Source organism: Lacerta agilis, chromosome 4, assembly GCF_009819535.1.
Source record: "Lacerta agilis isolate rLacAgi1 chromosome 4, rLacAgi1.pri, whole genome shotgun sequence".
Classification (NCBI taxonomy): Eukaryota; Metazoa; Chordata; class Lepidosauria; order Squamata; family Lacertidae; genus Lacerta; species Lacerta agilis.
This window is the reverse complement of record NC_046315.1, coordinates 61276588-61289748: the sequence shown is the minus strand read 5'-3', so window position 1 is coordinate 61289748 and position 13161 is coordinate 61276588. Positions and strand designations below refer to the sequence as shown.

At 41.1% G+C, this 13161-nt stretch overlaps 1 protein-coding gene across 1 annotated transcript in view; it reads left to right on the top strand.

Moving 5' to 3' along the window:
* PDK3 (pyruvate dehydrogenase kinase 3) overlaps positions 1-13161 on the top strand; it is a 41443-nt gene that overhangs the window by 600 nt on the left and 27682 nt on the right. The gene's annotated exons all lie outside the window — the stretch shown is intronic.

Sequence of the window (13161 nt, the reverse complement as noted above, 5' to 3'; positions counted from 1 at the left end):
GGTTAGGAAAGTTAGGGTTCAGCTGTTGGGCAGGCAGAAGCTCAACAGATGGAGCTCCCCACACACACAAGGATGTGAGAAGGAGGAAACCACACCTCTTCATTTCTGTGTGTGGTGCAGCTGTTGCAGGCAAGTTCCCTACCAGGAAAACAAGGGGAGGATCCAGGGAAAAGTTGACCAGTGTCAGTGCGTCAGTCTAAGCATTCCTTATATTCTCCCAGCAGCTCAAGGTGGCATACATAAAGTATGCTGATGGTTTCCTGCCCAGGTACTGAACAGCAGCTGCATTGCCTGTCTTCAGGCCATTCCTTGGGCCAATTCAGATCTTCTGAATTAATTTGCCAAACCATGGCTTATTGGGAGCAGGCCCAAAGGCTCATGCTCCAGCCCACTGAAATTTCCAGGTTTGTCTAATCACAGTTTGCCATGCCATCCTATCTAGACATCTTAATGCTAACTTTGGAACAATAATGCTCACTTCAAAACAAGGTTTCATGATTTTGCAATTTATTTATCTGTATGCTTACCAGTATATCCTGCCTTTTTTCTATCATTGAGCCAAAGGCGATGTATAATGTTGTTTTGAGGGCTGTCATCTGTTCAGGCACTGACTGAACCCAGGCCTCCTTAACTTCAGCAAGGTGGTACCGGTAACTCTTGTGGTCCCTTCCAACTCTGCAGTTCTGTGATTCTACACCTGTAGTGGGTCACTTTGGCATGTGGCAGGAGTCAGTCACCTGATGTCACCATGATTCCGTTAAAAAAGGAAGAATTGGGAGTGTATTCTAAGTGCATTTCCTATTCTTCCTTTGCTGGTGTGGTTTACATCCAGGCTAGGCCTGCAAATGAACTTTTTTCCTTGATAGCTGTGGCTTGAATTCTTTTGTAGATGCAGCCTGAACTTAAACCACACCTGCAAAAGAATATGAAAAATGTTTCTTTGCAGGCCTGGCTTGAATTCAGGATGTGGCTGCAAAGGAAAAATTGAGAGCATACTCTTAAGTGTTCTTCCAGTTCTTAATTTTTATCAAAAAAAACAACAACAAGTTGGCACTTCTTTAGTTTGGCACCTTCCTCTGTTGCAGTACACTTACGAATCTGATACTTCTTCCTATTAGCTGCAGCTTGAACTTCCCCATGTCTGACATTGTATATGATGAAACATGGGCATGGTTTGCCCGGAACAGCCTGGCAGTCATAATTAGGCCCATGAGCTGGAAGTTCCCCACCAGTGCCTTATTGGGAGTTTTCTGAAAGGGAATATATTCTGAGAGGAAGGAAGTGTTCTATTGGGCTCCACAGGAAAACTACAATGGGGCAGGGCTGTTGTTTTTTTAGTTCTTGCTGCAGTGATAATAGTGGACAGTCCCATCAACAGCAAGTTCTGTGTGACTTTGACTTAGTACGCAAAATGTGAGCCTCCGTTTTGCAAGGCACTACCCAGTGTGGGCAAAGGCATTTTTTGTTAAAATTTTCCCCAAATCTAATTCCAAATGCATTTTGTGTCCTTGCCTAGTTTGTTATTTTTCTTTGTTTTCTCATTTTTATTATTTACTCTTTTGTTCAGAGCATCACCAAAACATTATGCTTGGCTGACAGATCAGTATCAGGGAGACACGCAGCAGGCGTCAGTCACTAAGGGTTTTGAAGGTTAAGCAAATTCTTCCCAGAAAGCAATAGTAATGTGAAAACTCTGGGGTCTTATATCCCTCTTCTTGGCCATGTATGCACTTTGTGTTTTTGTATTGCTGTGGTTAGAAGTGTTTGTGTCTTGAGAATACTGAGCTTTTTTGAAAAGCAAGGGCTTGCAACTAAATGGTTTTCACTTCCTGGCATCTTCATGGTGTGGAACTCCAAACACTTCACCATAGCATGTTAAAACAATTACAGCTTTTTCCTACTACTTGGTAAGTAGGTACTGAGGCACAGGTGGCAGGTGTGGGTGGTGCTGTGGTGTAAACCGCAGAGCCTCTTGGGCTTGCTGATTGGAAGGTCGGTGGTTCGAATCTGCTCAGCGGTGGTGAGCTCCCGTTGCTCTGTCCCAGCTCCTGCCAACCTCGCAGTTCAAAAGCACACCAGTGCAAGTAGATAAATAGGTACCAACTGTGGCAGAAAGGTAAACAGTGTTTCTGTGCGCTCTGGTTTCCGTCACAGTGTTCTGTTCTGCCAGAAGCAGTTTAGTCATGCTGGTCACATGACCCAGAAAGCTGTCTGTGGACAAATGATGCTGGCTCCCTCAGCCTGAAGCGAGATGAGCGCCACATCCCATAGTCGCCTTTGTCTGGACTTAACCATCCAGGGGTCCTTTACCTTTATCTACTCAGGCAGAGGGAAGTGGATATGTGCCATTGCTTGATCACCTGCAAGGAGCAGCACCTAAGACCCAGCCTCACAGCCTTATTAGACAGAAAGAAAGTCTTATTAGGGGTTGTCAGTTTAGCATGGCAAAAGTTTTCCAGACGTCTTGTCCATGAAGTTGCCAAACAGCCCCCAACGTATTGCACAGCTGCAAATGTGTTGCTGCTCAACTACTGAGGCAATCTGTGCCTCTCTCTGCATCTTCAAAGTTGTGGGTGATACTAGCCGTTTGTCATGCTTGCTAAAGAGCAGCCCTGTATTAGCTATGGGGAGTGGAACTGTTGAAGGCTGGCCATAGCAACTGGACAGCATATCGTCAGAGGTGGGGAACCTGTGACCCTGCAGGTGTTGTAGACAAATGCCTATAAACCCCAACCAGCATGGCCAGTGGTCAGGTTTTCTATATCCTCTCTTCTATGGGAAGCCAGCTTGAGCCCTTGCATGACTAGATTTTTTTTGAGGGGATATAGTAAGGTTTTGTTTGGCTGAGTGAGATGTTGATTTTCTTGGCATTGCTTCTTTTTCCTTGAGAGGTGGTTTTATGAATTCCTGTGGTCCTGTTTTATCTTTAGTGTGTTAAATTGTTTCATATGTTGTGTTGCCTTTTTATATAAAGTGTAAAGTTTTTGCAGAAGACTAGATATAATTTTAAGTGTCTGATACAACATTTTCATTATATACCTGCATCAGATTTTGTAGCAAACTTAAACAATTCAGTATGGTTAGGATCAAATTTCAAGGAACTGGCTCTCCTAGAGTTGTAAAATACTTTTGAAAAAATATGTGAAATATTTAGGGACATGAATTTCTTTCTCTTTCTTTATATCTTCCTTTCACCCTTGAAGAAGTATTAATCATAATAATCAAAACAAAATAAAATAAAAAAAATCCTTCCAGTAGCACTTTAGAGACCAACTAAGTTTGTTCTTGGTATGAGCTTTCGTGTAGTGTGCATGCACACGAAAGCTCATACCAAGAACAAACTTAGTTGATCTCTAAGGTGCTACTGGAAGGATTTTTTTATTTTATTTTGTTTTGACTATGGCAGACCAACACGGCTACCTACCTGTAACTAATCATAATAAGGTTTTGGTCAGTGAAAAATAGTCTAGAGAACACTTATGTAAATTAAACTGAAGCTCAACAGCAGCTGATAAATGGAAAATTCAGCCAAAAAAAATCTTATTTCTACTTCTAAGTGTTCCTTTATAAGTGAAAAAGCTGACTTTGCAAGTTTGATAAAAGCTTTGTGGTAAGTTTGTTTGGAATAGGAGATAATGCTAGAATAGTGCTTTCCACATTATGCAAACCACTGAATGAAGGATACATGAGGTTCTCAGGAGTGTGTTAAATATTAGCACAGAGCTAAATTATAAATGTTTAAAGAATGGCACAGTATAAGGATTTGAATCTTAATAGAATGAAATGGAAAGCATTATTGAAATGATTGATTGAAATGAGAGTTTTGCTACAACAACTGAGTAAAAGCCAAAACAAAATAAAAAAATAAAAGAATCCTTCCAGTAGCACCTTAGAGACCAACTAAGTTTGTTCTTGGGTATGAGCTTTTGTGTGCATGAGTAAAAGCCATTTTTCAGATTGGGGGGTGGGTGGACAAAGCATTCCTATGTTCTGGATCCCCCCTCCATTTATGTAATTCTATTGTGATTAATAGATCAATACCAGCTATTTATGTATATGTTCATTTAGGGGCAAAAGGACCTCTCTGAATTTAGAGGGCATTAAATGGCTCGGGAATTTTATATGATCAGGTAACAAGAATAATAAACCAATAATAAACTCGGTTTTTGTTGCCCAGAATGGCTGGGCAACCCAGTCAGATGGGTGGGGTGCAAAATTATTATTATTATTATTATTATTATTATTATTATTATTATTGAAATTAATCATGTAATCAATCAATAGTGATGGTATGTGGCCAAGACAGACATCACAAAATTGAAAAAACTAATACCTCAGGTCCAGAGAAGTAATGGTTTGAGAAAAAGGGATTTGGAAATAGTAATCCCTGAAGATTTATTTTGTTCAATGTGGAATAGTTCCCTACAAATGTCTAAGACTAATGCCATCACATCTAAAAGAGAACCATATATTTATCACTTAAAAACTTATTGTTGGTGTTACAGTATATATACCTCCATGTGGGTTACATGCATATTTCCCAGTGCAGAATGTAATTTGAAGATACTTTGAATAAATGACAGGATAACAAATTCTGAGTAATCAGTTTTGAGTCATGTGCGTAGAATATTTGGAGCTAGCAAAGATGTCTTGTTGTGGTTTTGATTTCTGGAGGAAAAGGGGGACTCTTGTAGGCATATTGATAAAGTGATTTATTAATCACATAATGAAGCAAGATGCTTATCTGTATTCATATAGTTTGCAATGACTTAGCTTGGTATGGTCCATAAGGAATGCTGAATTGTGTCTGTATTTATTAGGCATTTTTATGTGCTTGTTGATGATGCCCCCACCATTTATTATTTTCAAGTATATTTTGATTTTATGTTTAGTGTAAATGCATATAAGTAAAGGACAAAACAATCTAAAATACATATTTTATGACCTAAAACATTACATTAATGTTGATTGTCATAGTGGTCCGTGCCTTTGAAACCCTTTAAAATTTGAAATCCAAGTGTGGTCTGTCTTCATTATCTAAATTGGGTGCAATTATGGCAAAAAGATAGTGAAAACTGTTTGTAAAGGCTTCAAGTTCTAACATTCTAGTGCTAACACAATCTGAGTTTCAAGACTAGATTAGGTTATCTGAACATTAACTTGTCATTTACCCTTTTTGAGTTCCTAAACTCTGAAAGCATGGTAAGGAGGCAAGTTAGTAACTAGATAAAATTGTTCTGCAATAAATGTAACTTTAAATAATTCTGCAAATCAGTGTCAGTAGCACTTAAGCCCCTTGTATACTGAAAAATTGTGATTAAAAATTTGAGATAAAATTAATGGTTTAACATTGATGCAGCAACACCTGTGGCCTGTAGTTCTGCAAAATTTAACCATTGAGCCTCTGTTTACTTAATTAACCATTAAATTAGGTGCGGCAGACTGGTTGCTAATGGGCCAGATGCAGCGGGTTGGACCTCCCTGCCTAGCCCTCAGTATCACCTCCTCACTTGCAGGTTTTAGGCTTGAAACAAAAGTTTCTGTTGTTGTGAGTGACAGCAAGTGTGTTTGTATGTGCGTAAGTGTAGGTGGCCGCCTCCCACACTTTGGCCACACTCACTGTTGGCATATGGTCCCTGAATGATTGTCCAAGAGGAAATGCAGCCTTTGGACTGGAAAAATGCTCCCCACTCAAATTAAAATACAAAAAAGAAAAGATACGCATTATATTTTTTTCAAACCAAAACAAAAAACTTGAATACAGTATATCATCCTTAGGGCTTTAGGCAGATTATGTTTAAAACACTCATAAAATGTCAGAAGAGCAGACAAAGTTGAAAAATGTGTTCAATAATATTACACCATCTAAGCTGCCTTAAAAAATCAGCCAGCCAACCTTTCCAATTTATTTTTTAAAACTTATGGGAAAATATTGAAGTCATGTCACTTAGGGCTTGGACTTCCTTCTCCAGTTTTATTAAGTGTTAAGTTAAACATTTATTGGAGATAAGAAAGTTGACTGCAAAAACATTTTCTAAATATATCTTGCTGCTTCTCATTGCTGGGCTTTGCTGTTACCATTTTAAAACATTTTAATTATTAATGCTATATTAACAGGGAAGTTGGGGTTTTAAATGAAAGATTTAGAATTCAAGGAACCCCTTAGATAGGTGTATTGTCTAGGCCGGGGGTCAGCAACCTGCGGCTCCGGAGCCGCATGCGGCTCTCTGACAGGTCTCCCGCGGCTCCGGCATGCCCCCTTTCAATGCCCTTTCAATAATAATTAAATGGTTATCGGCAAAAAAAGGGCCAAAAAAACCATGAATAATCCGCATCAACATTGAACAGCTGGGCGGTCTTTCTCAGCCCTCTCGGGGTTCCCGAGGACAGACCCAAGATTGATGTCCACCTTGACCACTCCCAGAGAGAGGAAGCGACTTCTTCACACCAATAAGCGTGTGGGGAGGGCTGAGCTTTTACCACCTCGGCGTGCCGAATGGCAGGACAGATCGCCCGCCTTGGCGCATAGGCTCGGAGCCGGGGCCTTACCGCCGAGGTAGCCACTGAGGATGAAGGCGGGAGGCGGGCACGGGAGAGCGACGCTTCGTCCGGCCAATGAGCCGCCGGGATGCCTGTTCCTGTTTGAGGGGAACGTGCCAATGAGGGCGGCGTTAGGGCGGGGAGAAGAAGGAGCTGGGCTTTGCGAGTTATCGAGAGAGAGAGAGAAAAGAGTTGGGATAATAAAGGCGGCGGGAAGTGGCGGCGGCGATTGGAGCGGCCCCTGTCGGGCGGAATCCTTTTCAAAGCGGCCGCGCGGAGGGCGGAGCAGGCGGGCCAGGCGTCGCCATGACGGGAGGGCGGTGATGGTCGCCGACAGGATGAAGTAGAGCTGCTTGGGGGGGGGGTGGCGGCGAAAACGTCCGGGCTGCTTCTGAAACCTCCGCCAACCGGTGCTTCGCCAGCGCTCGCTGCGGGCGGTGTACATGCTCAACGACGGCCCCAAGGGCAGCTCGGGGGTCCGGAGCCCTGAGGCCGGCGCGCTGCAGTGCCTGGCGCGATTCCCACCCCAAAAAACCTGTTTTTTGCTTTTTTGCTTTTTGGCTTGCTCTCCCACCCCCCCTCTCTTTTTCTTCCTCCCCTCCTTTTTTAATCCAAGGGGAGAAATCCCATTTTTAAAACAAACAAACAAACAAACAAACGAAAAACAAACAAACACCCCCCACAGCTGCTGCAGCCACTCTATTTGAATTTTTATTATTACCCCTTTCTCCCTCTATCCCCCCTTTTTCTTTTCTCTTCCCCTTTTGTTTTCAAAAAAAGGAAAAAGAAGAAAAAGATTTCCCCCCCTTTATTTTTATTTTTTAAACTACTACATATTTTTAATAGATATCCTCCCCACCCACCCCACCCCCAATTTATATTTTTCCACCCCACTTTTCCATTCCCACCACCCCCTTTTTCTTTCTTTATTAGTTCGCTTGCCAACCTATCTTAGAGGGGGAAGCCCTTTCTCCCACCCACCACACCCCCCCAAACAACTTTGAGGTGAACCCCCAAAAACTGGGGTAGATCACTGCTGAAAGTAGATCACAGTTTCTTGGGAGTTGGCCACCCCTTGTATAAGACATGTAACTAGAATAAAATTTTTAAAAAAACCAAGCAAATAATTGTAATAACTACTGTAATAAAGCACTGCTATAATTATATATAATTTCCCTAAAATTTTGGTTTCATTCACCTTTCCGTGCTGAAATGTCACAACCTGAACGACCATGGCTTGCCCCCCCCCCCCAGTTTTGATCCTGGGTACGCCCCTGAGTCAATGCAAAAAAGTAAGAACTTATTCTTGTTGTTTTTACTAATTATACTTTGCATTGGCTCCTATACGTTATTTATTATTATTGCATTAAGGTAAGAAACAATATATGCAGCATTATATTTGTTTTAAATGTCGCAATGGTTTTGCGGCTCCCAGTTGTTGTTTTTTCCTTTGGAAACGGGTCCAAGTGGCTCTTTGTGTCTTAAAGGTTGCAGACCCCTGGTCTAGGCTTCCCTGTTTGATTTTCTTACTTGCTGCTCCTCAAACTGCACTGAAATTCACTCTTGAAGTTTGCCCAAGCTTCTGGGATAGATAGGCATTGCTTAGAAAGGTGGTACTTGGTGACCTTGTAGCACAATTGGAACCTTCCACGTGGTTCTTTGGATCCCAGCCTAAGACTGAAAAATACAGTAGTACAGATAATATTGCACTGGAAGGCCTATTTCTAGCTAATGGGGTGTGGATGAAGAAGATACATTGTATCATGTTTATTTGTTTCAAAATATATTAATGCTCATTCAGAATTTTTAGCAGGCTCAATTATATATTCACATAACTTAATATTTTAAAAAGGTTTCTTGGATAATAGCAATTTTTGTATCGGGTGATTATTACTGATGCAGTTAGATTTGGTCCCCTCTTGAGTATTGGAAGGAATTTCCTTCCTGGATTATTGCCTGAGATTTGTCCTTTTTCAAGATCACTGAGCAGAGGTTATACATGTAAGATTAGGTGCATGCTCTCATTCAGTTTCTTGTTTTCAGCAGAGATAAACTGAGCTAAGTAGTTGTTTTCCTTCCCTTTAAAATCAGCTTTGTAACAAATTGGCAGCCAGAGTAGAGGTCTCTTATGTAACCATTTTTCTTTGGATTTTGCCAGCAACTGTGCCAGTCTGCTTTCTGCCTTAGCAATAGTCTCATGAGATGATGCCCAGTAGTTTTCAGAATGCTTTGACAGTAATCACTTCCCCCTTTGAAATCAATGGGATTTCAGCATGGCAGTGTTAATGAATTGCATTTGGTATAATTTACCTACTTCACAATATACGTTAAATTCAATAGGGCTTGCATACATTTCCTCTCACAATTTCAGATTAAATGATTACGTCATACACCCAAATACTACCTGTTAGACTGCAGAAGCCAGTAGCAATTTTCTTCCTGTACCAGAGGTTTTCGACCTTTTTGAATCCACTGCTCCCTTGACCAACTACAGGTGAAATTTGAAAAATTAGAATATCGTGGAAAAGTTCATTTATTTCAGTAATTCAACTTAAAAGGTGAAACTAATATGAGATAGACTCGTGACATGCAAAGCAAGATATGTCAAGCCTTTATTTGTTATAATTGTGATGATTATAGCGTATAGCTGATGAAAACCCCAAATTCACAATCTGCATCAATTACTGCCTCAGTGCAGCGTGGCATGGATGCTGTCAGCCTGTGGCACTGCTGAGGTGTTGTGGAAGACCAGGATGCTTCAATAGTGGCCTTCAGCTCTTCTGCATTGCTCAGTCTCATGTCTCTCGGCAATGCCCCATAGGTTCTCTATGGGGTTCAGGTCAGGCGAGTTTTCTGGCCAATCAAGTGCAGTAATCCTATGGGCATTGAACCAGGTTTTGGTACTTTTGGCAGTGTGGGCAGGTGCCAAGTCCTGCTGGAAAATGAAGTCAGCATCCCCATAAAGCTCGTCTGTGGAAGGAAGCATGAAGTGCTCCAAAATCTCCTGGTAGACAGCTGCGTTGACCCTGGACTAAATGAAGCACAATGGACCAACACCAGCAGATGACATGGCTCCCCAAATCAACACAGACTGTGGAAACTTCACACTGGACTTCAAGCATCTGGTATTGTGTGCCTCCCCATTCTTCCTCCAGACTCTGGGTCCTTGGTTTCTAAATGAGATGCAAAAGTTGCTCTCATCAGAAAAGAGGACTTGGGACCACTGAGCAACAGACCAGTTCTTTTTTTCTTTAGCCTAGGTAAGACGCTTCTGACGTTTCTTGTTCAGGAGCGGCTTGACAAGAGGAATACGACAATTGAAGCCCATCTCCAGGATCCGTCTGTGTGTGGTGGCTCTTGATGCACTAACTGCAGCCTCAGTCCACTGCTTGTGAAAGTCCCCAACACGTTTGAATGGTCCTTTCCTGACAATCCTCTCCAGGCTGCGGTCATCCCTGCTGCTTGTGCACCCTTTTCTTCCACACTTTCCTCTTCCGCATAACTTTCCATTAATGTCCTTTGATACAGCACTTTGGGAACATCCAACTTCTTCTGCAATTACCTTTTGAGGCTTTCCCTCCTTATGAAGGGTCTCATTGATGGTTTTCTGCACAACTGTCAGGTCAGCAGCCTTTCCCATGATTGTGATTCCTACTGAACCAGACTGAGAGACCATTTAAAGGCTCAGGAACCCTTTGCAGGTGTTATGGATTGAGTAGCTACTGCACCTTTTCACAATATTCTAATTTTCTGAGATTGTGAATTTGGGGTTTTCATCAGCTGTATGCCATAATCATCACAATTATAACAAATAAAGGCTTGACATATGTCGCTTTGCATGTCATGAGTCTATCTCATATATTAGTTTCACCTTTTAAGTTGAATTACTGAAATAAATGAACTTTTCCACGATATTCTAATTTTTCGAGTTTCACCTGTACATTCTTTCTGCAGCACAACTGTGGGGCTCAGGAGCCCAGTTATGTTACCCCTTGCCTGTAGAGCTGGCAGCCTCGGACACCCTCCCTTGTGGAGTGTTCCCTCAGCCTCCTCTCCTCTCTCTTCACCTTGGGAGTCCTTTGGACAGCCGCTGCTGCCGTCCCTCAAGGAGTTGCCCCCCCCGCTCCAAAAAGAGGTGCCTCCTTACACTGCCCCACAGGGGCATGGGACTTTTCCGTCCATTCCCAGAAGCAAGGCCTAGTGGACTGGCTGGCTGGGGCCCCTCACCCACTTGCCTGCTTACTCCGAGGCCACCTCAGCTCCTGGCAACCAGTACCCCCTGGCCAGCCCCAGAGGCACCACTTGCCTGCAGAGCTTGTCGTCAGGGCTACTGCAATAAACAGCTGTGAAGCCTTTGGGAGGCAGAGATGCGAGACAACATCAGAGGAGGGAGGGAAGGAAAGAGGGACAGAGGCCAGCGTAGCCCGTGTCACCTCTGACTATCATTCAAGGCATCCCAGGGTGCCATGGCACACTGGTTGAAAACCCCCTATGCAAATTGCAGTTTCAGAGGAGAGGGTTTTTTGTCATTATCATAGCAGGAGACAGGTTATATCCCCCCACCCTCTGAGATTCCTATAATTATAAGCCATTCCCCCAGGAACTTATATTTGCAGTTTTTGTAAAGTGCATGTTAAATGCCAAGACACATTTATAATCACATCTACCTTTGCCCTATACTGAGACTTGTTCTGTTCTGTCAATTTCAGCTGTTACCCTCAAACTAGTCTTAGATGATTTTAGTTCTGTTAGTTTTCTTCTAAAGCTATGGGAGAAAATCAGTCCAGAATTCTCCTGAGATAACCAATTTGTGCAGGACATCTGAAAAAACTCACAAATATTTTGCTTGCACTTTTAACAACATATGTGAATACTTCATTGCTAATGATACCATTGAGTTGTTTTCAATGTAGTGATAAGCAGATTGTTCCATCAGGGCAAGGATTTCTCTCCCTCAACTAGTGTTTCATTCAATCCTTAAGTGCTGTCATGAGAACTTGAATAGGCACACATTCTATATAATTAATGAATTTTTAAAGATACATTAGTTATGTGCATGCATTCAATGTTTTAACTATCTCTTTAAAATGTAATGTGTGTGAAGTGGTTTTTATTCACTGGCTGGTTAATGCTGCAGATTACTGGATACGTAGAAGCAGAAAACTATTTACTGTAAATGCATATGCTACTTTTTCACCTATTGGTGCTGAAAACAAACAGTCCAGAGATAGGTCAGTCTTAGTCCATTTAAATCAATGGGCTTTAGCACGCTTAACACTGGGCTGGATCATTTTATTGGTGTCTTAATCCTCTTTGCTATTTACCTTTTTCAAGATGTGTTAAGATAAAGGAATTAACATGTTTCATTTGTCTTGTCATGTGCAACATGCATTATTGTAATGTTTGGTATACAGTACTACTCAAATGAGACTGCCCTGACTAATCAGAAGCAAACACTCCACGTAACTACACTGTTGTAGAGTTTCACATGTACTTTTAAAAGATAATATAAGCATTTTTACTGATATTTGTTCCATTTCATGTGCCCTTGACTTGTATCATAACTGAACAATCCTTGTCCAATGCTGATAACTGTTCTCCTAACAATATTATTCCTTATGGATCATAAATAAAGAAAGCTTTGCAAATTAACAAACATAAGTGGCTGCTTGATTTATAATATTTTTAATTGGCCAGTTTAGCTTTACTTAAAACGTATGGTGAGATAGCCAATATTAATTAGAGCAAACCCATTGATTTTAGTGGATCTACTGTGAGTATGAAAAACAGACAAACCATAAGTGAAACTGAAAATGTGAGCATATTTATGTAAGAGAGGTTGAAGAATGCACTGTCTATACTTGTCTTGCTGTGGTTAGTAGCTTTGAATTAAACACATTAATTATGGAAGATCAGTTCTCACAAGAACATCAAATTGCTTTACATTTGTTTTTTAATCAAAAATTATAAAATGGATTTAAGTATAAAACTGACAGTTTATATTGTCCTGTTACTGTGACTTGCTTGTTTTATATGACAGTAATCTCTTGAACACCTTGTCACATGAATGAATTCTTTGTGAAAAATATTCATGATTGTAGGCATGTTTTGCGTTTAGTTGTCAAGCAATAAACATGTATGTGTGAGTAAAAATGCTTTCCTTCCTTTTTATTTACTTCTGAAGACATTGGTATTGGCTATAGAGTAAAGAATGTGTTTTTTACATAAGCACATATTCATTGTGTGGCAGAATTTTGCATCTTCATAAGTTCTGGGAAGGGCAGAAAGTTCAAGGATGCTGTTCATGTACATTAAAATCAGTAGGAGCTTGGTTAAATATTCCAAGAGAGTGTTGGGTAACTAGACAAAAGCAAAACTCAAGCCTTGTGAATAAGAAGAGTTTCAACACTATTCCCTCCTATTAATTATGGGGTAAGGACTTGGACTTCATGTTCTTTTTGCCTGTAGAAATATACGATGGCAAAAGAGAGTAGTAGGAAACAAGTAATTTCCACAGTGATCTGTTTGTACCCTCTTATATAGATGCCAAACCCTGTCTACAGTGCTACTTATATATGTGAGAATTGCACTGAATTTTTTTTATCATATGTTTTTCAATAG